The 26,993-nt window shown below is 35.6% G+C and overlaps 1 protein-coding gene and 1 long non-coding RNA gene across 3 annotated transcripts in view; one reads left to right on the plus strand and one right to left on the minus strand.

Moving 5' to 3' along the window:
- LOC111504932 (pyrokinin-1 receptor) overlaps window positions 1-26,993 on the plus strand; it is a 443,518-nt gene that overhangs the window by 393,697 nt on the left and 22,828 nt on the right. The gene's annotated exons all lie outside the window — the stretch shown is intronic.
- Window positions 21,951-24,995, minus strand: LOC141486793 (uncharacterized). The gene is made up of 2 exons (XR_012468055.1): window positions 24,906-24,995; window positions 21,951-22,781 (listed from the first exon to the last, which is right to left on the minus strand). It is a non-coding gene; the product is annotated as an uncharacterized lncRNA (long non-coding RNA).

The raw sequence follows: 26,993 nt of genomic DNA on the forward strand, positions 1-26,993 counted from the left end.
GAGCCCGCAGACCTACTGAATGGCTTTACCTCGAGATTTATTTTTTAATAAAATGTTCCATCCAAACGATTTTCAAAGACAATTACGAATAGTTGGCAAAACTGAACTCAGAATGTTTTATCGAATTATCTTCTCTCACTGGGTAAAAATCCAAGTTTCATCGATTAACCAAAATACCATTACTTGTTTCAACCTTAGCCATCTACAATGTTTCCTGGGCATATCTATTATAGTTTTGTTAGATAACTGTACCGATATTCTCGAGTTCTTCAGCCACTGGTTGAATAGTTTCAGAATACATTCACGTGACTTATAACAATCTTTGATCCACCTAAGCAATGAGGATTACTTTATTCATTGACAACAATAAATTTGTTAGGGGGCTGTGGAAATGAAATGAGATTCGTATGACACTTCCAAGTTAACGTAGCTGTCAGAAAGTGTTTGATTGGGTATTTCGTATAATAAAAATGAATTTTACATTCGAAGAGTTAGCGGACATGCACCTTATTTATGGAAAATCGGGACGAAATGGAAGGTTGGCACAAAGAATGTATCGTGAAAATTTTCCTGGAAGAAATAGAATTCCTAATTTGAAAACGTTCGAAAACGTGGACAGAGACTCAGGGAAACAGGAAGTTTTTTAATTACCAGAAGGAATGCAGGTATACAGAGAACTGTAAAAAATTATATCACAGAAGAGGAGATATTGAACTATGCTGCTGAACATCCGTCTGAAAGTAGTAGATCTATAGCTAGAGTGCTGCATGTGTCTTCATCATCTGTTTGGAGGACTTTGCATGAACAGCAGTTATACCCATATCGACTGAGAAAAGTTCAGGCACTGAAACCAGAGGATTATCCAGATCGAATTGAATTTTCTCGATGGTTTTTAAGTATGTGGAGAAATAATCCGGAATTTATCAAGCAAGTGTTATACACTGATGAGGCAAAATTCACAAGGGAAGGTATTTTCAATTCTCGCAATAGCCATATTTGGGCCGAGGAAAATCCTTTTGCTATTCATCCTCATGGCCATCAAACAAAATTTTCATTGAATGTTTGGGCAGGAATAGTAGAAAACCGTTTAGTTGGTCCTTATCTTTTACCAGATAATTTGAATGGGGACAATTATAGCACTTTCTTGGAAGAAGTATTGCCTGAATTGTTAGAAGATGTTCCTCTGAATATCCGGAATGGAATGTGGTTTCAGCACGACGGTGCTTCTGTTCATTTTTCGTTAGCTGCTAGAGAGTACCTAAATCGGAAATTCGGTGACAATTGGATTGGTCGAGGTGGACTCCACAAATGGCCTGCCAGATCACCAGATTTGAATCCTGTTGACTATTTTCTTTGGGGTCATATGAAGTCACTGGTTTATGAAACAGAACCAAAAAGCCAAGAATAATTAGTCGCCCGCATTCAAGCTGCATCGATAACGATTGCCGAAAATTTAGAATAATTTGAAAAAGTGCGATTTTCTATGTTGCGCCGTTGCAGATCGTGTATAAGTGTTGACGGAAAAAATTTCGAATAATTACCCTATTGATTATTCATCAGATGTTCTCATTATTATTCAAAAGCACATTTGAATTTTCGATGTAAATTTCAAAAAGAAATTCGTGTTTATGACTCACTGTTCTAGAATTTCAACAGTATTGTTTCTTATCACATTATCTAAAATATGTGTAGAGAAGGTATATTTTGAACATGATATTTCTACTCAAAGATGAATTATGAATACCGACATAATGTAATTAGCTGTAAATAGACAACTTCCATTTCTTCATTTATTTAAAAAACTTCATTTACTGACTAGAGTTAGCGAAGATCTTATCAGATGGTTATTCAAATAAATTGACTTCTTCCAAATACATTTCTTTTTTTCAGGCGTATAATTAGAGTCTACTGGTAAAATTTTGTTTTTCGGCTTCATCTGTGAAAATTTGAAAACACTGTATACTTTGAGAATGTTTTTCATTTTCTTATTAATGAATATTCTTCAAGATATTTACAATTCTACAAAGAGAAGTGTGATGTCACGAATGGGAAAGACAGGATAATTGTGAACAAAAAATAATTTTCCCAAAATCCAGAATAATGGTGTTATTTTAGGATTATTGGAGCCTAACTCAGTCGAGATTCCGAATGATCGCAAATTTTATTTGGGGTCACTTTTTTTCAGATCACAAAGTCACTCGAAGATCTGAGAACAATGAAAACATTTCAACAATGAAATCTATTGACAAGCACGAAAATAAGCCTCAAGAGTTATGATTTGTCATTACAATATGCTAAACATAACAAAAATTGGTACGATGATAGAAAACCCACAATAATTACCATCACTTGCAAGCGCTAAATTAATGGTAAAATCATAAAAGAGTTCAAATAATTTTGGTTTTGGAATTTCGATTATTTTAATCGATTATTCCCATATAAGAATGCACGTATCAGTTCAACTCAATTTTTCTCGAAAACTACTGGTTTTTTCATAGTGAATGTTTTTTGGTTTTTACGCAAAATTGATCAAGGAATTCAAAAAAAAGACGGTTGTGGATATAAAGTCAGTGGCGTAAAAAATAAGGGGGGAAATATAAGCTATTACCCCGCTGGAACGCCACTGGCTACTGATACTGAAGCAAACATACCACTGGAGGAAGCACATTCTAGCTCGTAATCGATTTGCTGAGTTTCATTAATTTATTCCTTTTAGTCCGGGAGCTACGACGAAAATTTTTATTTTGCAACTTCAACGCCCTGTATTTCTGAAACGGCTCATTTCCGGACATACATGTCCTGCCTCATTTTTCATCATTTTACAAGAGGACTGACGTGGTATAAGTTTGTCCGTCGAATTCTGAAACACCCTGTATTTTTAGGAGTGATTAATTTTTGAGAAAGAAAGTTTTTGGCTTTCTACTACTCCATCTTGATACAGAAAAAAGTCTGGAAATCTTCCAAAGAAAGGAAGTAATCAATTTGAAAATAAGTAACTCTATACATGGATGTGTAGATCATGCAAAGAAGTAACTTTCAGACACAAACTGAAAGACAGACCTCCTGAAATAGCTACTTTCATGTAAACATTGAATTACACGAAAGAAAAAAAATTCTTTCGAAATAAATACTTTTATATGAACACTTAATTATACAGAAGATACTTCTCTCTACTCAGTTTGTATTCTAAACGACGCCGAGTACCGGCGCCGCCTGCTGGGAAATCCCGGTGTCCCACCGAACCTATCCGCCACTGACGCAACATAAATCGAATCAAAATGGATTTTGAAGGCTATTTTGTTGAAGATTTTTATCGGGTTCTAAAATGCCATCACAAGAGGCGTCCACACGAGATCTATACAGGTCCATAATTCTCCTGTGGATAACTGAAAGACAGCTTTCCGAAAAAGCTGAGCCCTAAATTTGCATATATAGTAAAATGATATCGCTTGGATGAATATATTCGAAAGGAAGTTTATTTTCAGCTTAACGAGATGAATTTACTGAAAATAAACAAAACACTAATACTGCCGTCGGTTCCATACGTTATATGAAATAATAATAATAATATTATCTTCATGAAATATCCACAGAAATAATAGAAAATAATATACTGGAGATATACAGGAAAAACCAAAAAATCCCAAATTATTTTTTGCCTATATCTTCTTCATTCGCAGACATATTGAAAATTTTTCCACATTTTGCTATTGGCACTTGATGTGGACTCTCAGAATATATCCATGAATCTTCTATACAGGGTGTCATCTGACTTGAGCCATCCCCATCTTTGAATTTTTGAATACGGACCTGTATTTTTGTTGTAATTTTTGGATCGTAGACGTTCACTTCATATTGAGAAATTGAATTCAACTTTATATTTCGTGATTTTTCGGTAATATTCGATTATAATTGTGTGAATTATTCCCTTTCAAATTACGGCCCTGGAAATTGGTTGACTGAGTTGAATAAAAACACTTTCACGTCTCCCTATGTACCGTAGAGTTTTTCGAGAGATTTTTTTCATTTTTAGATACCTATTCATATTTTTCCATTGCTCTGAGAGTTTTCTACAATGAACTTCGAATAAGAAAACCTTTTATGATTATCTGAAACATATCTACAACAAAAATATATTTATATGTGTTTTGATGAGCAGAAAAAAATGGTAGCAATAATAACAACCGAAACGAACACTATAATTATAATGAAAATTGAAATGAAGTATCTAATTTATACATGGTGTTCCTTAAACACATGCTAATTAATATTTAAGGAGGTAATTCTTAGACCCATTTTAAGAAAAAAACTTCCTATGGACGTATGTCCTAAACGCATTAACTTTTGAGATACAGGGTGGCAAAGTTTTCAAAAATAATCAGTTTTTTAATAATAACTGAGATAATTTTGTAGACATCTTTAGCATATTTGGTACATATGTTCCATGCCTCAAGGCGCATTTTCTGATGTACACAAATTTGTATTTTTTCAAACAGTGGCATCCTTACGGGTTTCGCATTGAATATTTTTGGGGAAAAAGTACTACGCCAATGCTTTCTTTTCAAAATGAAATTATTTTTGAAATTCTCATTTATTTTTGAGAAAATTTGATCTCCTGGTATTTCTTTGTCCGACGCATGATTTTCACTCAAAAAAATAAAACTCGACAGAAAGCAAATTGAAAAATTAGATCAATTCTAAAATGAATGAGAATCTGAAAATTGCTTCATAACGCATTACCAATTCCCTAATAATATTTGAAAACATAATCTGCAAAAAAATTAATTTTTCACAAAAACGAGTTTTATTTTATTTTGTGACAGTACGTCTAAACGAATAGCACAAATTTGTTAATTAGTAATAATACCAAAACTGATTATAAAAATTGTTGGAAGTGGCCACCTGCACTTAGTATGCATGCTTCCGCCCTTCTACGCATGGAATTACGCACCCGTTCAAATATTCCCGACGTATTTCGTATAAATTCACACGAGGCAACTATTCACTCTCTTAAATCTTCTAAAGTATTAACGGGAGTTTTATACACAAGAGTTTTAAGGTGACCCCATAAAAAAAAATCTGAACTGTTGAGATCGGGGGATCTTGCTGAGGTCCTCCGCGACCTATCCAACGATTAGGATAAACTGTATTCAAATGGTTTCGGACAATTACACTAAATTGAGCAGGGGCGCCATCGTGCATGTACCATATTCGATTCCTTAACGCAAGTGGCACATCTTCCAATAACCCAGGTAAGTCTTCTTCGAGAAAGTGTAAATAAGAACGACCATCAAGGCGTCCTGGTAGAAAAAATGGGCCTATTAGATGATCACCTATAATTCCTGCCCATACATTAACCGAAAATTGGTGTTGGAAATGGGTTTCGGTTATTGCATGGGGATTTTCTTCAGCCCACACATGATTGTTATGGAAATTTTGAATGGCATTCTGAGAAAAATTTGCTTCGTCTGTGAACAAAATTTGTGTCTCAAACTGCGGATTTAGTGCAATACTTTGTAGATACCACTGACTGAAGTTCACACGCTGTGGAAAATCTCTGGGGAGTAATGCCTGTACTCTTGAAATATGGTATGGGTATAACAAAAAATCAACCAAAATACGCCAAACAATTTGATGACAAATATCCAGAGTTCTAGCGATCTTCCTCGTACTCGTCTCAGGATGTTCCTCAATTTCTTGCAGCACCGCTTCCTCAATTTCAGGAGTTCTTACTACACGAGGTCTACCTTCCAGAGTCCCTTTCTTGAAATTACCAGTTTCCCCAAGTCGACGATGAATATTTGAAAAGGTTCGGCTATCTGGTAAGGCACGATTAGGATATCTTTCCTGATAAATGCGCCTGGCTTCTGTTGCATTACCATCGGCAAGGCCATATACGTAATGCATTTGCGCCATTTCCGCATTCGTATATTTTACCATATTTACTGATATATTCAGAAAAAACAGCGGACTACCAAAATAACTTCAATAACACTTCAAAATCAATCAAAACGCGCTGTGACAGTTTTTAACACCAACACCTTACTTTAAACCAACATCAATATTAGCTACTGACGTTTGTATATACAGAGAAATCGTTTTTTATCGCTATGGTGGGTACGCTGTTTTTTCTGCTTTTAATCTTTAAAAGAAATCACATATCGACAAACTCCATATTTCCAAGAGGTGCAGTAAATAAATTCTGCTACACGTCATTTATTCCAGGATAACTAAATTTATGTTTTCAAAAATTATTAAGCGGTGCTGCGTTATGACGTAATTTTAATTGAGAACAGTGCATCTGACAACAAACAAATACCTTTTAGATCCTCAATTACTTTGCAACAAATCTGATCTCTTAGTTTGCTTTTAGTCGATGCACGATACCACATCAGATTTTTAAGGAATTTATCCTTAAGTAAAGCGATTTTTAATTTTTTGAGCGAAAAAAATGCGTCGGACAAAGAAAACCCAGCCAATCAAATGTGCTCAAAAATGTATGGAGATTTTAAAAATAATTTTTAATTCAAGATAAAGCAGTAGCGTAGTATTTTTTTCGCCAAAAATATACATTTCAAAACTCGTACGTACGCCACTGGCAGAGAAAATTAAGAAAATTGTGCATCAGAAAATGCGCCTTGAGGTATGGAACATATGTACCAAATATGCCAAAGATGTCTACAAAATTATCTCTGTTATTATTAAAAAACTGATTATTTTTGAAAACTTTGCCACCCTGTATCTCAAAAGTTAAGGCGTTTAGGACATACGTCCATAGAACGTTTTTTCCTTAAAATGGGTCTAAGAATTACCTCCTTAAATATTAGCATGTGTTTAAGGAACACCCTGTATACACAAAAAAATTAATTGTGCAATAAATGTTCGAATTGGAGTCTTTCCATTTTGAGACAAATAATGGGACAATAAGATGGTCTGCAAGATCACCAGATCTTACTATTTTGGACTATTTTCTATGGGGGACATTGAAAAATAGGATTTACGCTGGCAGAGAGATAGAAAATGTGGAAGACTTGAAATTGAGGATTTTGAATGATTTCGCAACAATGTAGCAAATAAGTGTATCAAGGGCAATGAATAATATGAAAAATAGAGTTTGAAAATGTCTCGAAATAGAAGGACTCCAATTGGAACATTTATTGCGCCAATAATTTTTTTAGGTACCTGTATAAATTACTTCATTTCAATTTTCATTACAATTATAGTGTTCGTTTCGGATGTTATTGTTGCTATCATTTCTTTTTCTACTTATTAAAACACATATAATATATTTTTGATGTAGATATGTTTCAAATAATCATAAAAGGTATTCTTATTCGAAGTTCATTGTAGAAAACGCTCAGAGCAATGGAAAAATATGAATAGGTACCTAAAAATGAAAAAAAAACTCTCGAAAAACTATATGATACATAGGGAGACGTGAAAGTTGCTATTATGTTTTTATTCAACTCAATCAACCAATTTCCAGGGCCGTAATTTAAAAGGAAATAATTCACAAAATTATAATCGAATATTACCGAAACATCCCGAAATATAAAATTGCATTCAATTTCTCAGTATGAAGTGAACGTCTACGATCCAAAAACTACAACAAAAAATACAGGTCCGTATTTGAAAATTCAAAGATGGGGGTGGCCCAAGTCAGATGACACCCTGTATAAAAGATTCATGGATATATTCTGAGAGCCCACATCAAGTGACAATAGCAAAATGTGGGCAGATTTTCAATATGTCTGCGAAAAAAAAAATATAGGCAAAAAATAATTTGGGATTTTTTGGTTTTTCCTGTATATCTCCAGAACCAAAAGAGTTATATTCGATTTCTTTACATCATTGAATAGGTCTCTAAAATACACAACTTTGCCACAAATTAAACCGACAGTATATCTCTTATCGTTTACGAGATCCCCATGTACAAAAACGAATTTGAATAGCCCTGTATGAAAATGAGGAACAGGTGGAGATCAGCTATGAAAGTGATTTTAAACACAGCCTCGTAGATGAAGTTTATTTTTCTTCTCTTAAGACGAAAAAATAAGTGAATAGTTAGTACCAATACACAAATATCGAATCAATTCACGTACATTATGAAATGAGCATAACTGAAAGTTACAGGTTGTATTAACGATGTATGGGTGAAAAATACCTACCTTTCCATTTGAGGTGAAAACTTTCCATTTGAAATGAAAAAACCTGACTCAATTTAAAGTTTAAGAGAGTAGTGGTTAGGTTAGGTTAAGTCCAGAGTGAGTGGGTCTATTCGACCCTCCACCGCAACCCGCAAGGGTTTAGTGTGACCCACACCTATTGACACCCGACCAAATAAACCCAGCTTCTTAACGAAGCCGATTAGTTTGTATGGTGAGTGGTCTTTCAGATTAAATGGTAAGAGTACGGCTCTGCCAAACTCTAAAAACCCGATTTGGTCCCCAGCGGGGCAGACACAAATTATGTGCTCTGCTGTTTCATCATTTTCCAAACAGAGGGAGAGTAGTGGTAGCCATGTTTTGAAAAAGTCAATCAATACACATGATTTTCAGTGAAAACGTTTGAAATCTGTTTAAAATCTGTTTTTCCGTTAATCAGCTGTCGCCTCATACGAACGACAACTCTCAGAAGTTGATAAACTTGTGCGAGCTAGGGATTAACGAGGTCTTACCTTTTAACGTGCGATTCCTAACACGGTTGCAGAATCATCCCCGCTTCAGCCAGATATGTTCTCTCGAGAAAAATATCTGGTCGAGGCGGGAATCGAACCCACGGCCTTCCGATCGTGAGTCGGGCGCACTACCACCGCGGCCAATTCCATTTATCAAAGTGTATTTTTTCAAATGGAACACCCTTATACATTCTTACTCGATAGGTAAGACTGATGGTTTTTATATCGGGTGGTTCAAAAGTGATTGTGAGATATATGTCACAATATAGGTTGATTCAGCACCTAACAGATATCTCCTACTCGATTAGATGAAATGAATAAATTTTCAAATAGAAGATTCTCAAAACCATTTTTTTTTTTTATTTACTGTTCATAATTCTAAGAAGTAGTGCTTTTCCCACACAAGGTTATTCGAAAATAGAGATGGATTTTTTCTCAGGTTGTTTTCTGAAAAAAGTTCACATTCACCAAAATAGGCCACATTATAAGCTTGCACAATGTGAAGTGTGAATAGCGGTAGGAAATCATAATGAAGAAAAGAGAATTGAAACTTTTTATGTTTTTACCACTTTTATTTGTAACTAACGTTACTGCAGTTTCGTCCTATAAGGACATTTTCATACATTAAAATCTATACATTATGTATATGTCGCAGCCAACTGGTTAAAATAGCTATTCAATTAAACAGCTAGTCCATACAAATCAAACAGCACATTGAACTAAATCTTGTTTTTTCAAACATTTTAAAGACTGTTGCTTTTCCCTCCTGTAAGATGCAGACGTCGTATCACAGCCAGTTATTGCGAGTAAAAATAGTACATGCTTTTGACTCTTTGCAAAAATAGATACACTTTTTGACGAATATATTTCGGGTTGACTTTGAGCTTTTCCTGGCTTTAGAAAGAAAATAGTTTTTTCATGTGGAGTTCGAGCAGTAAGAAGTACGAGTAAGTCTACATCTTCACCAACAACAATAGTTGTAGTTGTCAAATTAAATTGCTCTATAGCTCTTTCAATAATCAGTACGTCGGCATCGTTATTAGCCTGTTTAACCAATATATTTTCGCCAATAAACTTATCCTTCAACATTGAAATGAACCGAGATTTGTTGTGAGTATTTGCAAGAAATTTCTGTTGACTGGTAGGAACTGTCATAAGTTCATCAAATAGAATATCGGAAGATGAAGATGTTGCTAAAGTTCGACGACGTTGTTCTGCAGCTTTAATATTTCTCGTGTAATCATCATAGCCATCAAATACGACCGTAATTCTGGCACCAGAATAGCTACGTACATACTGAACGCATTTATCTAAAATAATGCCAAATGTTTCTTCACTATCTCACACAACACGATGTAGTAAATATCCACCGTCAATGATGTATGTCGTATTAGTATTGTTAATTTCAATATTGACCTGTTGGAAACGATTGTAAACGGCAGACTTCTGTATTTTACGCATCCCGAGATCATCAAACAACGATAAAGGGTAGGGAGCCAATTCATATTCAAAATATTTCTCAATTTCATCTTGAAATGATGCAGTAATACTAATAATACATTTTACCCGATATTTTTATATTTATACTTATGTATACCAATAGAAAAACATTATTTCAACAAACTATATAGTATAATATACTAATAGGTATCACTATTAATGATATTATTATGTTTATATTTTATTATATTTCATTTTATTTTAATAGATCTTTTAGTCTGTCCATAATATTTTGCATCGCTATCGTTACATTTAATTTCGTAAATTCCAGACTTGGTCCTTTGGATTTCATAGAAAGCTCTGTAGTGTATGACTTGTTTCAAAAACCACCTTCATATCTAATTCTTTGAAAATTTTTCTAAAAATCAAGATTTCATTCATTCTTAACCTGAACTTTCTCTTCCTTATTATATCACCTCAAGAAACCGTTACTGACTGCAATTTCCTGTATTGTCCGTTTTTTTTTTCATGAACCTCTCATGTGTAAGAGGAAATGTCAAAAGACGATGTACTAGAAAATTCAGCCCATTACGTTTGTGCTGTCCACAGTGATGTGAACTGTTAGGAATATACCTGTAAGTTAATACTTCGTATTCTAGCTTTTCTCATTAGCTCCTCATTACCAAAACGTCAAGAAATGCAAGTTGTCTCTTATTTTCTAACTCATACGTGAATTTTATCGATTGAAATATGTTATTTGAAAAGAAACAAAGTCCTCGATATTCGATTTTTTGTTATCGAATATCGCAAAACATCATCCACATACCTCAGCCATATCCTAGGGAAATACTCTGATTTTTCTTTGGTTTCCATTTCAAATTTGCTTATGAACAGATTTACCAGATAGGGGGACCTGGAGTTACCCATAGCTGTTCCCTCCTGTTGTTTATAAAAGCAGCCTTCTACCTGAAAACGACTTTGTTTCGTACACAAATCAGGTAATGAGAGAAAGGAATTCATCAATTTAATTATTATTGAAACTATTTTTTTGTAGTAATTCCCTTAGCTAGTTTAGGTTAAGAATGAACAAAATCTCAACTTTTCGAAAAGACGAAAACCAAGACAAATATATCTCGGTTCCATACCACCAATATACGAAGAACTCTGGAAAGATTTTCAAGAAACTAGCTATGGAGGTAGGTATGGTATGGAGGTAGTTAAAACAAATCATACATTACAGAACTATCCAGGAAATTCAAAGGACAAAGTCGAGAATTCGGAAAAGTCTGGAATTTACGAAATAAAATGTGAGGACTGCAATGGAAATTATTATGGACCGACTAGTAGATCCAAGAACATAAAATATAAGGAACACTTAGCGCACCTAAAATATGGACGATCAGAAAAATCAAATTTGAAAAATTGGCAATCTATAGCTGCTACATATCGCCTAATATTCCGTTGGAGGTATTTAAGACAAGATTACAGCTTCTTCTGGACCACGTTGCGATCTAAAGACCGAGGCAATAGTGGCGGGAGACTTCAATGCCAAATCATTGTCCTGGAATTCGCCCTCTACAGACGCCAGAGGAACATATATGGATGAAGCCCTACAAGCATTAGACATGGTGGTACTAAACGAGGGGAATACACCGACCTTCTCCAGGGGCGCCTCCAAATCTTATATAGACATAACCTTCGCTACACAAAGGGCTAGCAGGATGATACAATCGTGGAGGGTATCCTTGGAGGAAAGCCTAAGCTTACACAGGTATATATACTACTCAATAAACACAGGCAAACAGAAACCCAAGAGGGAATGGCTGGAAAGGCCTCGGCCGCAGGCGGATGCATTCAGAAACGCTTTCGGCATCGCAGCCGGAGGTGTGAAGGACTATAAGGGCCTAGTTAGAGTAATAAAAGGTTCACAAGATCTTAGCACGACGACAAGACGGGGCGATATAGAAAGTTCGCAGCCAGTTTGGTGGAACGGGGAGATCGATCAACTTAGAGCAGCCTGTAATAGGTCTCGGAGGTCTTTGACAAGAGCCAGAGGCAGGGACATTAGTCAAAACATAATCGGTGGCCTAGAGGCAAGGTATAAGAAGAATAGGAAAGACCTGAGAGACGCTATTAGAAGAGCACAGAGGCGCAAGTGGGCAGAGTTATGCGAGGAATTGGAGGAAAATCTCTGGGGTAATGGGTACTAAATAGTCACGGGGTCAATGAGACATCTCAGGACCCCCTACGAATTGCACCACACAACCAAGGTGGAGAAAATCAGGGAACCCTTCCCAGCCGACGACAGTCCTATACCGATAGTCCCCAGACCTGCGGAGCAGCCACCGTTTTTCAGACTCGAAGAGCTGGTAATCGCGGCTGAGAAGCTAAAAAACAAAAACGCACCAGGCCCGGACGGTATCTTCCCGGAGGCAGTGAAACTTGCGGTAAAATCGCGCCCGAAAATCCTTCTCAACACTATGAATGCGCTGCTGGCGAAGGGGGTCTTCCCAGTTGAATGGAAAATTGCCAAGGTTATCCTGATACCCAAGGGAGCAGGAGACGGGACAGACGTCAAAGTCAGGCCGATAAGCCTAATAGACATCTTGGCAAAATTGTACGAACAATTACTTAAGGCAAGGTTGCAGGAGGAGACCAATGAAAGAAGCGGAATATCGGATACCCAATTCGGTTTCAGGGCCAAAAGAAGTACGATCCAGGCCGTCAAATATGTGTTAAAAAGAGCAAGCGAGAGAGGAGCCATCTGGGGAACCATCATCCTGATTGACATAAAAAATGCTTTCAATACTGCTAGTTGGGGTACAATTCTGCTTAGGCTACAGGAAATGGACATCAGTGATTACATATTGAACATTATGTCGGAGTATCTATCGGAAAGAAGGCTAGTGTGTGGCAGACACCAGCAGGAGATGTCACAGAGAGTCCCACAGGGATCTATATTAGGACCAACTCTGTGGAACGTCATATACGATGGAGTGTTGAGGCAAGAACTGCCAGAAGGATGCTCGACAGCAGCGTTCGCTGATGACCTGGCACTTGTGGTGAGAGCACAGAAAACAGAGCTCCTCATGCAAAAGGCTAATACAGCACTTGCAATTCTGAATGACTGGATGAGTATAAACGGTCTTGAAATGGCGCCACAAAAAACAGAGGCCATAATAGTAAAACGTCCGAGGAAGAGGGAAAGCATCCACTTTGAAATACGGGGGACAAGGATCGAGCCCAAGAAGTTTGTTAAATACCTGGGAGTATGGCTGGATGACAAACTGATTTTTAATGAGCATATCCGCAAGACCTGCGAGAAGGCGAACAGACAGGTAGCAGCTCTGTCCAGGATACTACCCAACACGAGGGGGCCCACCACCGGTAAGAGGAGGCTGCTATACGGCGTGGTCCAATCAGTGTTGCTATATGCGGCACCGGTCTGGAAGGAGGCAATGAGGGTTGCTAAATATGCGAAAATGGTTAACTCGACGCAAAGAAAGATGATTATTAGAATCATCGCCGCGTACAGAACGGTGTCAGCGGAGGCGGCTTACGTGATAGCTGGGATCCCCCTATGGATCTCTTGGTCAGGGAAAGAGCTCCTCTGGACGAGAGAAGGGACATAAAAAACGAACACAAAAACGCTGAGAGATAAAAAACGGTCCAGGAATGACAAGACAGGTGGGATAGCATTACCGATAAGGCTCAATGGACAAAAAGGGTGATTCCAGATATCAGGTCCTGGTTAGCATGCAGGCATAGGCAGCTGAACTATTTTACCACGCAGTTTTTCACGGGACATGGCTCTTATAGATGCTTCAAAAAAAGAATTGGCAAAAGTGAGGACGACTCTTAAATCTACTGCGGGAGAGTAGACGACGTGGAGCACACCATAATAGTGTGTGAAAGGTGGAGCAACGAAAGGAGCCTCCTGGAACGGGAGACCGAAATGGTGGTGTCCATTGACAATATAGTAGAGGAAATGCTAAACAACAAAAAGGGCTGGAAAGTGGTATGCGATTTCTTCAATAAAGTTATGAAACAAAAGGAAGTGGAAGAAAGGGAATACCAGAGGGATGGAAGGTAGGAGGACTGAATAAATTTCAATAGCATATGTCGCCGCCCTACTCTGAGTATGTCCATTTGGATGGTTCCGGAGAAGGGATTAGGGCCAGGGGTGGTTTTTGGCGGAGTAACGCCCGCCAGTTCCCACCCTAAAGAAATAAAAAACGTTAAGAATGACAAAATCTCAACTTTTCGAAAAGACGAAAACCAAGACAAATATATCTCGGTTCCATACCACCAATATACGAAGAACTCTGGAAAGATTTTCAAGAAACTAGCTATGGAGGTAAGTATGGTATGGAGGTAGTTAAAACAAATCATACATTACAGAACTATCCAGGAAATCCAAAGGACAAAGTCGAGAATTCGCAAAAGTCTGGAATTTACGAAATTAAATGTAAGGACTGCAATGGAAAATATTATGGACCGACTAGTAGATCCAAGAACATAAAATATAAGGAACACTTAGCGCACCTAAAATATGGAAAATCAGAAAAATCAGCAGTCGCCCATCATATTTTGCAACAAAATCATCCCATAGACTTGAGTTCATTAAGATTAGTTAGACAAGTTAACAACAACATAAGTAAACATAATAATATTATGAATAACAGTAGTAGCCAATATCTAATAGTATACTATACAGCTTATTGAAATAATATTTCATTATCTGATTTATTCTATGAAATTTGTTTTTGAATGGAGAGGTGAACCGGCAAACTTGTCGATATTTTTAGATGTCCATATGATAGGCCATTTTTTTATCGATGCTTATTTGACTAGTGATGAATATTCGATATGTTGGAGAATCGAATAATACCGTGCATCAATAGGACAATTGAGGAAGATATAAATTTATTCGAAAACGAAACAGTTTTTCAGCAGGATGGTGCACCTCGTCATTATGCAGCTCCAGTGCGACAATTTTTCGATGATAATTTTCCTGATCGCTGGATTGGCAGAAGAGGTCGTACAGAATGGTCACCAAGGTCTCCGGATCTCACTTCTGTAGATTTCTTTCTATGGGGTCTAAAGTGTACGAGATGGAATCAGCAACATTGGAAGATTTGAGGGAGAATATCATGAGGCATTGCAGAGAAATAACTCCCAGATTCCCAACCACGTGTGGGCGCAATGGAAGCTCGTTTGTACCATTGTATGGAAGTTGGTTGAAACGTTTTTTAACATTTACTATAGAAAATTTTTTTCTTCTCATCGTCCAGTCATCAGATTTTGATTTAAGAATTAATAAAAAATCTCTTTTTTTTATTTATTGCTTCCATATTTGTCTCTAGAACGAATATTTCAAAATGTGGTCTCCTGTATTATTGTTGACCTGTTTTCTTATTTTTTCTACAAATCATTGTTTCAAAAGTTATTCAGAGTGGCTCGTTTTCAACTCAAATAATGAGTGTGCGATAGGAAAAGTTAGATCAAATGTGAATATGTCAAAATGTGTCCCCCTGTATGCTACTGTTGACGTGTTTCTAATTTTTCCAAAAGTTATTCAGGGTGACTCGTTTTGAATGGAATGCACTGTTTACAAATACTTATATGAAAGTTGTTAAATATCAATGAAAACAGGTGAAAAATCATGTGGTGTGAAATGATGAAAGATAATATCTGCATAACAGCAGTTTACTACAGTATAGTTTCTGAATTGTTAACTTCATTACGTTAAATCTCAATAGTTTTTCAAAGTTCAAGTGAAACGAGTATGAAATATAGAGAAAATCAAACCACTGTACCTATTTGCCTGCAGTGACATGAAACTAATTTCGAAATTTAATTTCTAATTTACAACTTTGCATTTGCGATTTTCAGACTGAAACTACTAATCCATACTTACTATAAGCTTGAGAGTCTGACATGTATATAATTAATTGAACACTGAAATATAATGCAGGGTTTTCCCGACATTTGCCTGATAATTTCACGAAATTATTCATGAAACACAAAATTTCAACAATATTTTTTCAAAAAACTCAATTTTTCCATCAAGGTTTGGAGAAACAGATAAGATAGTGGTACACTCATCAGTTAGAATCACGTGATTGTTTTTTTTTAATACCCCTCTGAAATTTCGATATTTTTGTGAATCATAAATTTTATTTTCAAGTTTAATAGCCTGATTTTCCATTCTCCACTTCAACTGTGGCATCAAGAAGCAAATTAGATAACCTGGCCTGTGGTCTGAATACCACTTCCATATTGTTTTTTCCACAAATACCCGATATTTTCTCTGTTCTTTTCCCAAAATATGTTCGAGTTTCGAATTTCTTGTTTTCTGATCAATCACACAAGATGGAGATATCAAGAGTTTATAAGCTCAAGTGTCCGGAGTGTAACAGTGTTTATGTGGGACAGAAAGGAACTTTAGACTAGGTTTTCAAACCATCCTTTGGAATGCAACCACAAGTTTCCGAATCTAAACGATACGGAAATTTTACACTATGCAAGCAAAGGTTGGAAACTCAATTATTTGGAATCTTTCGAAATTCACAAGCATAAGCATTGCAGATGTAACCTACAAATTATCAAATCAATTTAGTTCAAGTAAATCATAAAGTGCACCATACCTTTCAACAGCTGTTTGAAAATCTGTTTTTCCGTTAATCTGCTGTCGCCCCCATACGAACGACAACTCTCAGAAGTTGAGAAGCTAAGGACTAACGAGGTCCTACCTTTTAACTTGTGACTCACAAGTTAAAAAGGATATAAGAATCACGATAACAATATAATATATATATATATATATATATATATATATATATATATATATATATATATATATATATATATATATGAGTTAAACTTCGGCATTTGTTTGTGCTTCAAATTTAACTTAAAATGATGCGGCCAACTGCGACCCAGTTTTTGTCAATCTCAACTTTTTTTTTTGAAAAAAATTGAAAAAGTGCATTTCTAGATCGAATTTAACAAAAAGTAACTTGAAGAAGTTGTGTCTACGGCAATTTTATGTCCATATGCCAAATTTTATGCAACTAGGATGAAGTTAACGTTTTGACAGATATCCCCTTTATTTTAAAAAACAAGTTCGGTTATTTGTCATCAATTCATGTATACATAACAAACTCAACATGGAGTTTAACTTTTCTGATACATTTTTACTTATACGGACATTTTTAGAGAGAAATTTAAAATGTGCCACAAAAATTTTAACATGACTGGTGCAAAGTTTCAATCACTTGGCTATTTTCTTAAACAAACCTTTGATTTCGAAAAAGCGGAGGCAACTAAAAAAAAGCAAATAATTTCGATAGAACTATTATTATCATTATAAATTTTAAACTACAATAATATTATAGAAAATAACCGACGGATGATAAATTTTTCTTAAAGAAAAATGGCCCAATTATTTGGTCGTTAAGTATCCCACACCATACATTAGTTTTAAAGGAATACTGATCACCAGATTCAACTGTGAAATTTGGATTTTCTTGGGCCCACCATCGGCAATTTTGAGAACTTACCGTTCCATTTGAAGAGAACGTTGCCTCGTCTGTCCATAAAATTTTATACGAAAACTTTACATTTTCTTCTCTCTCTTTCCTTGAAACCAGAATGAAAACCCCAAACGTACATCAAAATCTCGTTTTTTCAATGTGTTAATAAATTTTGGCTTGTAAGGCCGAAATTTATTCTTTAATAAAATGTTTCTAACACTTTCTCTCTTGTAATCGATATTTTTTATAATATCGGTTATGCTCGTTTGCCCGTGTTCAATAACTTTTGAACAAATGTTAAGTTGGGCCTCCTCATCATATTTACTTGGAGTTTGCTTTTTCTTAAATTGATTTGCTACGGATCCTGTTTCTCTGAATTTCGACATTATCCTTGACACAGTAGTATGTTGAACATTTTTTCCTGGATGCCGTTCATTAAAAATGTTAACTACTTGCTGGTATGGTGTATTCTCACCACATATTAAAACTATTTCTATTCTTTCCTGAAGAGACAACATTATTGCAACAATAACTTAAAAATTTGACAAGTAAATCAACAACTTGACACTACCATAGCATGCATTTTGTTTGTCAAGACCTACTTAAAATTTTTATTCAACGTGATTAAGCATCCTTACCGCCCTAGTTAGTGTTTATAAATAATCTGTAAATACTGAATATTGAAATTTTAATGTAATTTCAACTCTAGTAATTTTATTAATACTTATTGCAGTTTTCGAGTTGTGTCTGCTATTTCAAAATTGACGGTACTGACGTTTGTTTAAGAAAATAGCCAAGTGATTGAAACTTTGCACCAGTCATGTTAAAATTTTCATAGCACATTTTTAATTTCTCTCTAAAAATATCCGTATGATGAATCATGAATTGATGACAATTAACCAAACTTGTTTTTTAAAATAAAAGGGATATCTGTCAAAAATAAGCAAAACGTTAACTTCATCCTAGTTGCATACACTTTGGCATATGGATATAAAATTGCCGTAGACACAACTTTTTCAAGTACCTTTTTGTTAAATTCGATCTAAAAATGCACTTTTTCAATTTTTTTCAAAAAAAAAGTTGAATATATGTATATATATATATATATATATATATATATATATATATATATATATATATATATATATATATGTATATATATATTATATATTATTATATTATATTTATATATATATATATATATATATATATATATATAATGAACATTTCGTTTATATAGGTTAGTGTGAAAGTAGGGATTCAAATAACAGGGTGATAATTGGAAATACTTCTGAATTCTACTCACTCACATATAAAATCAATCCCTACAAAAACACTTCGAAAGCTCCTGATAATTCATCTTCCATATTCTCTGTTCCACTATTATTGTCGTCATTTAAATCAAAAATGAATTTATTTCCACCATCAACATGGAAGTGTCCAATCTCTATATAGTTTTTTCAACTAAAATTACTTTTTTAATCCTTTTCTACCAGTCTTCGGTAATATTAGATACTTCTTGTTCAATTAGCTATATTACCTTCTTATCAAATTTTGTAAAATTATTTTATGCCTGATGCTTTGTTTTAATTTTCCCCAAATCAACTTGATGGGATTGAAAACACGAAAATAAGGGAGAAGTTTCAGTATGTTATGTCCATACTTTTCACCAATACTCTCAAGGGCATACACTTTTTCAAAGGTTTTTGTCTGTAGAACTTCAAGTAGTTGGTTTTTGGTATAGTAATCGTCAAAATACAAATTGTTATCCATTAAAGAACTTTGTATTTCATCTTTCCTCGAATTTTTATTCGATACTTTGGTGAGCTGTCGCGAATGAAAGGAAGTGTGTTCAAGAACTATTACACTATTCGCATCGGAATTTGAAATCAATGTGTTTTCAAACCATTCCTTCAAAATATCAGCATCCATTTTCTTATGATAGTCAACATTGCAGTCCTCAAGTTTTTTCCACATAATTCCAAAGAATTCGGAACCCATCCTTTACGTCCTCCACAATGCACAATTATTAGTCGCGATCCTAGCAGGCATGTTAGGCGTACGCATTCTCGAACCATCAATCCAGCCTTTCGTAACTGTGTCGTGAGTGTCATATCAAGTTTCGTCCAAATAGAAAATTTGCCGTTGTTCTTGTCTATATTTAGTTATTTATTCTAAGTATTTGTTACGCAATTCCACTATTCTTCTGTTTTCCATAACTGCTTAACGTTTGTTCATTATTTTAAATCCAAATCCTATTTTCTTTATTCAATTCTGAAGAGTTTTGTCACAGCAGCTCACGTTACGGCCGGAAGTATTCAATTTCTTCTTTATGATTTCTGTTGTAGGAATTTAATTGCTTTTGTAACAGTCGTATATTGTTTTTTTCAATTATTTCATTCGATGAACATCTAAAGGTTTTGGTAATCCTGTATCGCATCGCGTCTTACGTTCATAAGGTATGTTTTTGACTATTTTACGTACAGTTGAGGAAGAAATTTCGGTCAAATCTGATGTTGCTTGTAATAGTTTGTTTCCCTCGAAACCAAACTTGAGATGTAGATTCTTATATACATTGAAATATGTTTCAAGGTTCAAATGTATCCAAATCTTATTCCCTAGTATATCTTTTTCGCATTGTTCACCATCGGTATCGGAACCACTACGCTGGAAATGTATGCGTTGTTCTCACATTCGTTATTACTATCAGTACTTGTCCAAGGACGCCACATTTTAAACAGATAACAAAAATTTTAAGTAATTATAACTGCACCAATATCGGGTTTTAACACTCAAATCGTGATCAGTTCCTAAACTGAACACGACGGCGATAACCATCCCCGCATTCCCGATTTCTATTCGTCACCGTAACATGACTTCTAATTTGATTTTATGACTCTTCAGCCAATCATGAAACAGTAAAAATTATCCAATACGAATCACCAACTCTTCAGTCCTCGAGGACTATTTCGCAGCCGGTTCATTTCTATGTATTGTTTTTTTTTGGCCTTCGAGAGTGCCGCCAACTTTAAATGTGCATAATATCATTTACTTCTACAATATCCTCGGATGTTTCAATTGACCGGATAAGTGTTCGATAGCGGTAATCGTTGCGTTGTTTTTTTGTATTCATAAATTTTATTAGACAGTTGATTATCGAATTTCAACTAAATGAATGTTTTGTCATTGAGTATTTTCAAATGAATAAGACGAATATGAGGTATTCAGTTACACGTGTACACACAATGTGGAATGATCCTAAATATTCATCCGGAAAGATGTCATTTATCCGCGATTACGACAGCTTCCTTCAAGTTCCACTTGACTTGTTTGGGATTCAATAAAGGCATATATATTGAATTCACGAGCACCATTTGCTTCCCTTGAAAATACCCGAATGTTATTGGATAAATAGAAACATAACAAGGTTATAAATTAGAATCCGAAGGCAATCCGCGATATTTCAGACGTTATCGACGGAAAAAAAGAAAAATGGAGATATATATCATTTTCTACATGAGCTAAACCGAAAGTAGAATAATATGCAAAACAACACTAGCAAATGAAGTGTAATGTAATCGGGTCATTTCTGGTGTCATAAATATTGATGGGATCCATAAAAAACTTTTGTTTTGATTGAGAAAGTTCGTTTCATTTTCCTGTAGATTAAACCCTTTTACATCATTGGGATGATGAAGAGCTTCCCAAAAATTCCTAGTCAGTATTCAGGATTTTTCTGATAAAAAATAATTTTCAGCCACTTGAATATTTATAATTAAAGTTTTAATCTCCGTCACATGAAAATCAATTCATATTGAAAGAAAATTTCTGCAAACACGAATTTTATGAAATGAATTGAAACAATAATTATGTGTGTTTCAGATAATTTCATTAACAGCACAAACTGAAAGGAGTTTAATGTTCAGTTGTTTCATAATTACGAGTTACATGAAATTACGAGATTACATGATGAAAATAAGTCACTGATTTGCCAACCGGTTGGTTAGCAAGAATGGTTGGTTAGTTTTCTTCGTTGAATCAACCGCTAATTGGGAGTAATCGATCCCGGGAGGAACAACGATTCCTAGCAAGCAAGCGAGACACAAGCGGAACCACCTATTACATATCTATAACATGAGACACATCATTATAAAATATTTTAGCTTGAAAAATGCCTAAAGGTGCCATCACTTCGCCATTATAAAAATGCAAAACTTTGTGTGATGAAATGAGTGGATACTTTTTGAAACTGCTCAAATAAAAGTCTCCTGAAACCGCTGAAATACTCGCCCCCGAGTCCAGTTGAAAACAATATTCTTTCTCGCCAATCATAACTTTGATATAATAAGGTTCATTACTCACCGAACATGAGTTGATCGAAAAACATTCATCATCGTTTACTTCCAGAAAATTTTGAAAATCTCTTGAATTGTTCTTCCTACCGTGTTTATTTGGACATACTGGTGCCAGATGTCCCTTAATTTTACACAAGTTACACGAAAATTCGCGATAACGACACTTGCTCGATGGGTGGTTTGCCCTTCTACAAACTACACATTTTTGACTCGCAGTTCCACTTGCACTTGTTGATGGTCGACTCGCTGCAGGATACGTAGTATGATGTTTCTCTCTGAGTGACACGTGATGAAGATCTGGTTCCAATTTGATCATAGGTTCCTCCAACAAGGTGTTCTGCTTGGCAGCCATTTTATATGAAGCTATACGAATAGATTCGTTGAATGTACAGTCTTTCTTCTCTTCGAAAAGTCTATCTTGTACTGCCCCATTTTGGAAACCAACAAAGAAACGATATCTTAAGAGCATATCTAGTACATTTGCTTCGAATTCACAGCATGAAGCAAGACTTCTCACCCTTGCTGCCCATTCCGATGAACTTTCTTGTAGTGGCATTGTAGAATTTATAACTATATGCAAACACTGACTCGCTGCCTTTAAAATGGTCATTAAACAATTTTGTCAAATCTTCAAACACCTTATCTTCAGGTTTATCAGGTAAAGCTAGGTTGTAGATTAATCTATAGGCTTCTTCACTGAGAGCGTTCAACAATATGACACGTTTTTTTGTGTCGTCCGTTATATTATTCACTATAAAGTAGTTATCCAGTCTGCGAATAAAGATTGTCCAATCACTAAAGTCTATCCAAATCCAAGATAGAGTAAAACAAAACAAAACCGAAGCGTGATGTTCACGTGATCGCCCAGTGTCAGATGGAAAGGACAGCGTTCATTGGTGAATTCGCCTTCTTGGTACGAGTTCGGTACCAGCACAGGGTTGTAATCAGTCGTTTGCGTGTTTGTGGCGTGCGTTATAGTATATTGTTTGAAATTGTTTTCCAAGATGTCCAGTACAGACACTGCTGATGACACTGTGAGTTATCCTCTGAGTCCAGCCAGGGAACGATCCAAAAAAAGACATTTGAGTGTTGAGATGAAAGAAGTGATTTTAAATGTGTTCAAGAAAGAGATGGAAGAAATTGAGATATCGACTGTCGACGAAGTCGTAACGAAAGTTTACGATAAAATTGGAGTGTTTTGCGCTTCGATTTACAATGTTTTACGGGAATATAAACAAAATCATACATTTTCCAAACCGAATACAAATCAGAATGGTCAAACCATTTTGAAATCAATAGATGATGCTGATAAACATGCAATCAGGAGGAAAGTGCATGAGTACTTTTTCAGAAATGAAATACCCACGATAGACAAAGTACTCACAGAAATAAATGAAGATGTTTTTTTGCCAAGTTTTAAGCGGTCAACATTTCATAAAGTATTGAAACATTTGAATTTTGTATGGAAAAAACGAGGGCGCAATAGTTTATTATTAGATACAGAGGAAATTGTGTTATGGAGGAGAGAGTATTTGACCAAAATTAAATATTATAGGGAACAACAGAAAACAATTTATTATATGGATGAAACCTGGGTTAATGCTGGTCATACTACCCCTAAAATATGGGTCGATGAAACTGTGACGTCATCTAGAAGGGCCTTTCTAGATGGACTATCCACCGGATTAACAAATCCATCAGGTAAACTTATATTTATATTAAGACCTGCCTCAATCTCAATATATAAAAAGTATTCCTCGTATTTGTTTTATTTATTTACATACTTCTTCATAATTTCAGGTAAAGAAAAACGGCTTATTATTTGTCACATCAGCAATGAGAATGGGTTTGTTGCTGAAGGGCTGTGGTGTTTCGAGTCGAAGAAAACTGGAGATTATCACGAAGAAATGAACGGTGAATCTTTCGAACAGTGATTTTCCAAAGTTCTACCCCATCTGGAGGATAATGCCGTGATTGTAATGGACAATGCACCTTATCATTCGCGACGGTTAAAGAAGATTCCGACAACGTCTTCAAAGAAGGTTGAAATCCAAAATTGGCTGCGATCAAAGAATATTAGCTTTGAAGACTCAATGCCAAGAGTATAGCTACTAAAAATTGTCAAGGAGCGCAAGCTTGAATACCAAAAATATATAGTCGATGAGATGGCAACAGGCCAAAACAAAATTGTCCTTTGCCTGCCTCCATACCACTGCGAACTCAATCCCATCGAGTTGATATGGGCGGATGTGAAGAATATTGTAGCTCAACATAACGCCACGTACAAATTTGTAGATCTCAAAGTACTTTTTGATGAGGCTTTGAAAAGAGTCACAGCGGAGAAATGGGAGAAGTGTGTTCGGCATGTGATATCGAAAGTCGAGACAAAGATATGGAAGCTTGATAACATAATAGAGGCACGATTCGAGCCACTGATAATTCAGATTGGTGAGGATGACACTACTGATGAAGAGACAAATTCATCCAGTTGAATAATTTTGATCAATATTCCTTTTGATTTTACATAAAGTAAAATTTATCAATAAAAAATAATTACGTCTCTTTTCATATAATACTTGAGAGCGCTGTGAAAAATCCAATGAAAATCTTTTTATATTACACATATTATCTACATTTTTTCCGGTAAACTGCAAAACTTGTGCATTTCACTCGTTATTATAAAAAAGTTTTCCTAAGTATGATATAGCATTTGCGATCAACAAGATGTTGGTTCTGAATACGACCCTGGCCAATTCTTGGGATTTTCAATATCACGTGCGTAGGGCATGTCAATGTTTACATCCACTCTATTTTGAATTTGAATTTGCTTTAGTATGGGGTCAAACTGATATGTTCCAAATTTGCCATTTTATGGGATTCGTAAAAATAACTCACTCGAAAGTAATTTATCACTTCGTCGCCAATGCTATTTCTGGAGTTTGGTGTTACTATGTAACAAATAAAATACTTTCCCCAATCGATAATATTATACAGTGCTAGTCAAAAGTCCCCTCCCCCCCTCGTATCTTTTGAACGGGTATACTTCTAATAATGAAATTTGGAGGGTGGAAATAAACGGATGTAGGCTTCTTAACTGGTCATAACAGGTGACGCAATAGTCATAAATGACGTCACAAGGCCACTGTGACCAAAAATTTTAAATGGGACCCTATGGCAAGTGACAGCTCGTTTGAAAGGTATTGAAAATACCTATTCAGTCATACCAATTTTGTTTGGGTTTCGGCTGATTTTGATTGATAAATTGAAGAAATACGAAAATTATAGTTTCGCATTCAATTAATAAAGATTTAAGAACCAGTTCTTATAATAAGTGTTCAAAATGTGCTCCATCTACTTCCTGGCAGTGATGCATCCTATTGCTAAACTCTTGTCGTACTCGTCCCAGTGTGTCAGCGGAAATTGCCCTACATTCTTCAACAATTCGTTGTTTCAGAATGGCAATACTGTCAGGTGCTGTAGCGTAAATCTTAGATTTCAAGTACCCCCATAGAAAAAAATCTAATGGTGTAAGGTCCGGTGACCGAGCTGGCCATTCGATCGAACCTCGTCGTCCAATCCATCTACCACGATATTCTTCATCTAGGTAACGTCTTACTGCACCGTAATAGTGTGCAGGAGCACCATCTTGTTGAAACGTTATTTCCAAGTTGTCGAATTCATCTGGATTATCTTCTAGAATTTCAAGAATTAACGCCTCAATATCAGTTTGTAACATCTGCAGATACAATTCACCGGTTAAGTTAGCATTGAGAAAAAGAGGCCCAACATGTGGTTTCCCAAAATACCTGCCCAAACATTTACTTTTTCTGGAAATTGAGTATGTTTTTCACGAAAGATGTGAGGATTTGTGTCACTCCAATACCTCACATTTTGAGTGTTAACATTTCCATTGAGAAAGAAAGTACTTTCGTCACTAAAACAAATTGTCTGTATGTAGCCTTGTTGTTGGTTCATTTTATCGGACATAGTTTCACAGAATTCTAGTCTTCGGTCGGGGTCATCATCTGAAAGTTGGTGCACCATTTTTAATTTGTATGGATGAAATTTGTTTTTAGCCAACACCCTATGTACTGTCCTTTAACTGACTTCACAGATAGACGCAACTTGGGCTGTGGAAGAAGTAGGGTTCACTACCATTTCTCCAAGTATGTCAATTTTTTTGTCATCACTAATTGTTGGTCGACCAGATCGTTTGGCATCTTGAACACTACCTGATGCTTCAAACTTCCGAAGAAGCTCCCTCAAATAAACCCTCGATATAGGGCGATCGGGGTACCTCTCATTAAACAGTCGTTCCGCTGCATGGAAATTGTTTCTACATTCACCAATTATTAAAATAGCTGCTACTTTGTCGGCTACAGTACGTACCATTTTGCCTATGTAAACACTTAAACGTCTCGTTAAACAATAGCTTAGGTAAATTTTCAAGGTATAAACACTTTTGAGAAGTAGATAATTCAAACACGTCAACCTTTTTGACAATGAACCAGAGGCGTACTTTAAAATCTTTATTAATTAAATGCGAAACAATAATTTTCGTATTTCTTCAATTTATCAATCAAAATCAGCCGAAACCCAAACAAAATTGGTATGACTGAATAGGTATTTTCAATACCTTTCAAACGAGCTGTCACTTGCCATAGGGTCCCATTTAAAATTTTTGGTCACAGTGGCCTTGTGACGTCATTTATGACTATTGCGTCACCTGTTATGACCAGTTAAGAAGCCTACATCCGTTTATTTCCACCCTCCAAATTTCATTATTATAAGTATACCCGTTCCAAAGATACGAGGGGGGGAGGGGACTTTTGACTAGCACTGTATATATTACGAAAAGGATCTGAACAACAACTGAGAAATAATGTGTTTTCACAATGCAGGAAACCAACGGATATTATAAAAACCCTTCATAAGAAGTACCTACAAAAAAACAAAGCGGTATGAAGTACAGTCAGTGAAGAA

The sequence above is a fragment of the Leptinotarsa decemlineata genome, unplaced genomic scaffold (genome assembly GCF_025532065.1).
Source record: "Leptinotarsa decemlineata unplaced genomic scaffold, Ldec_3_MD MMD2_tig00026374_RagTag_RagTag, whole genome shotgun sequence".
Lineage (NCBI taxonomy): Eukaryota > Metazoa > Arthropoda > Insecta > Coleoptera > Chrysomelidae > Leptinotarsa > Leptinotarsa decemlineata.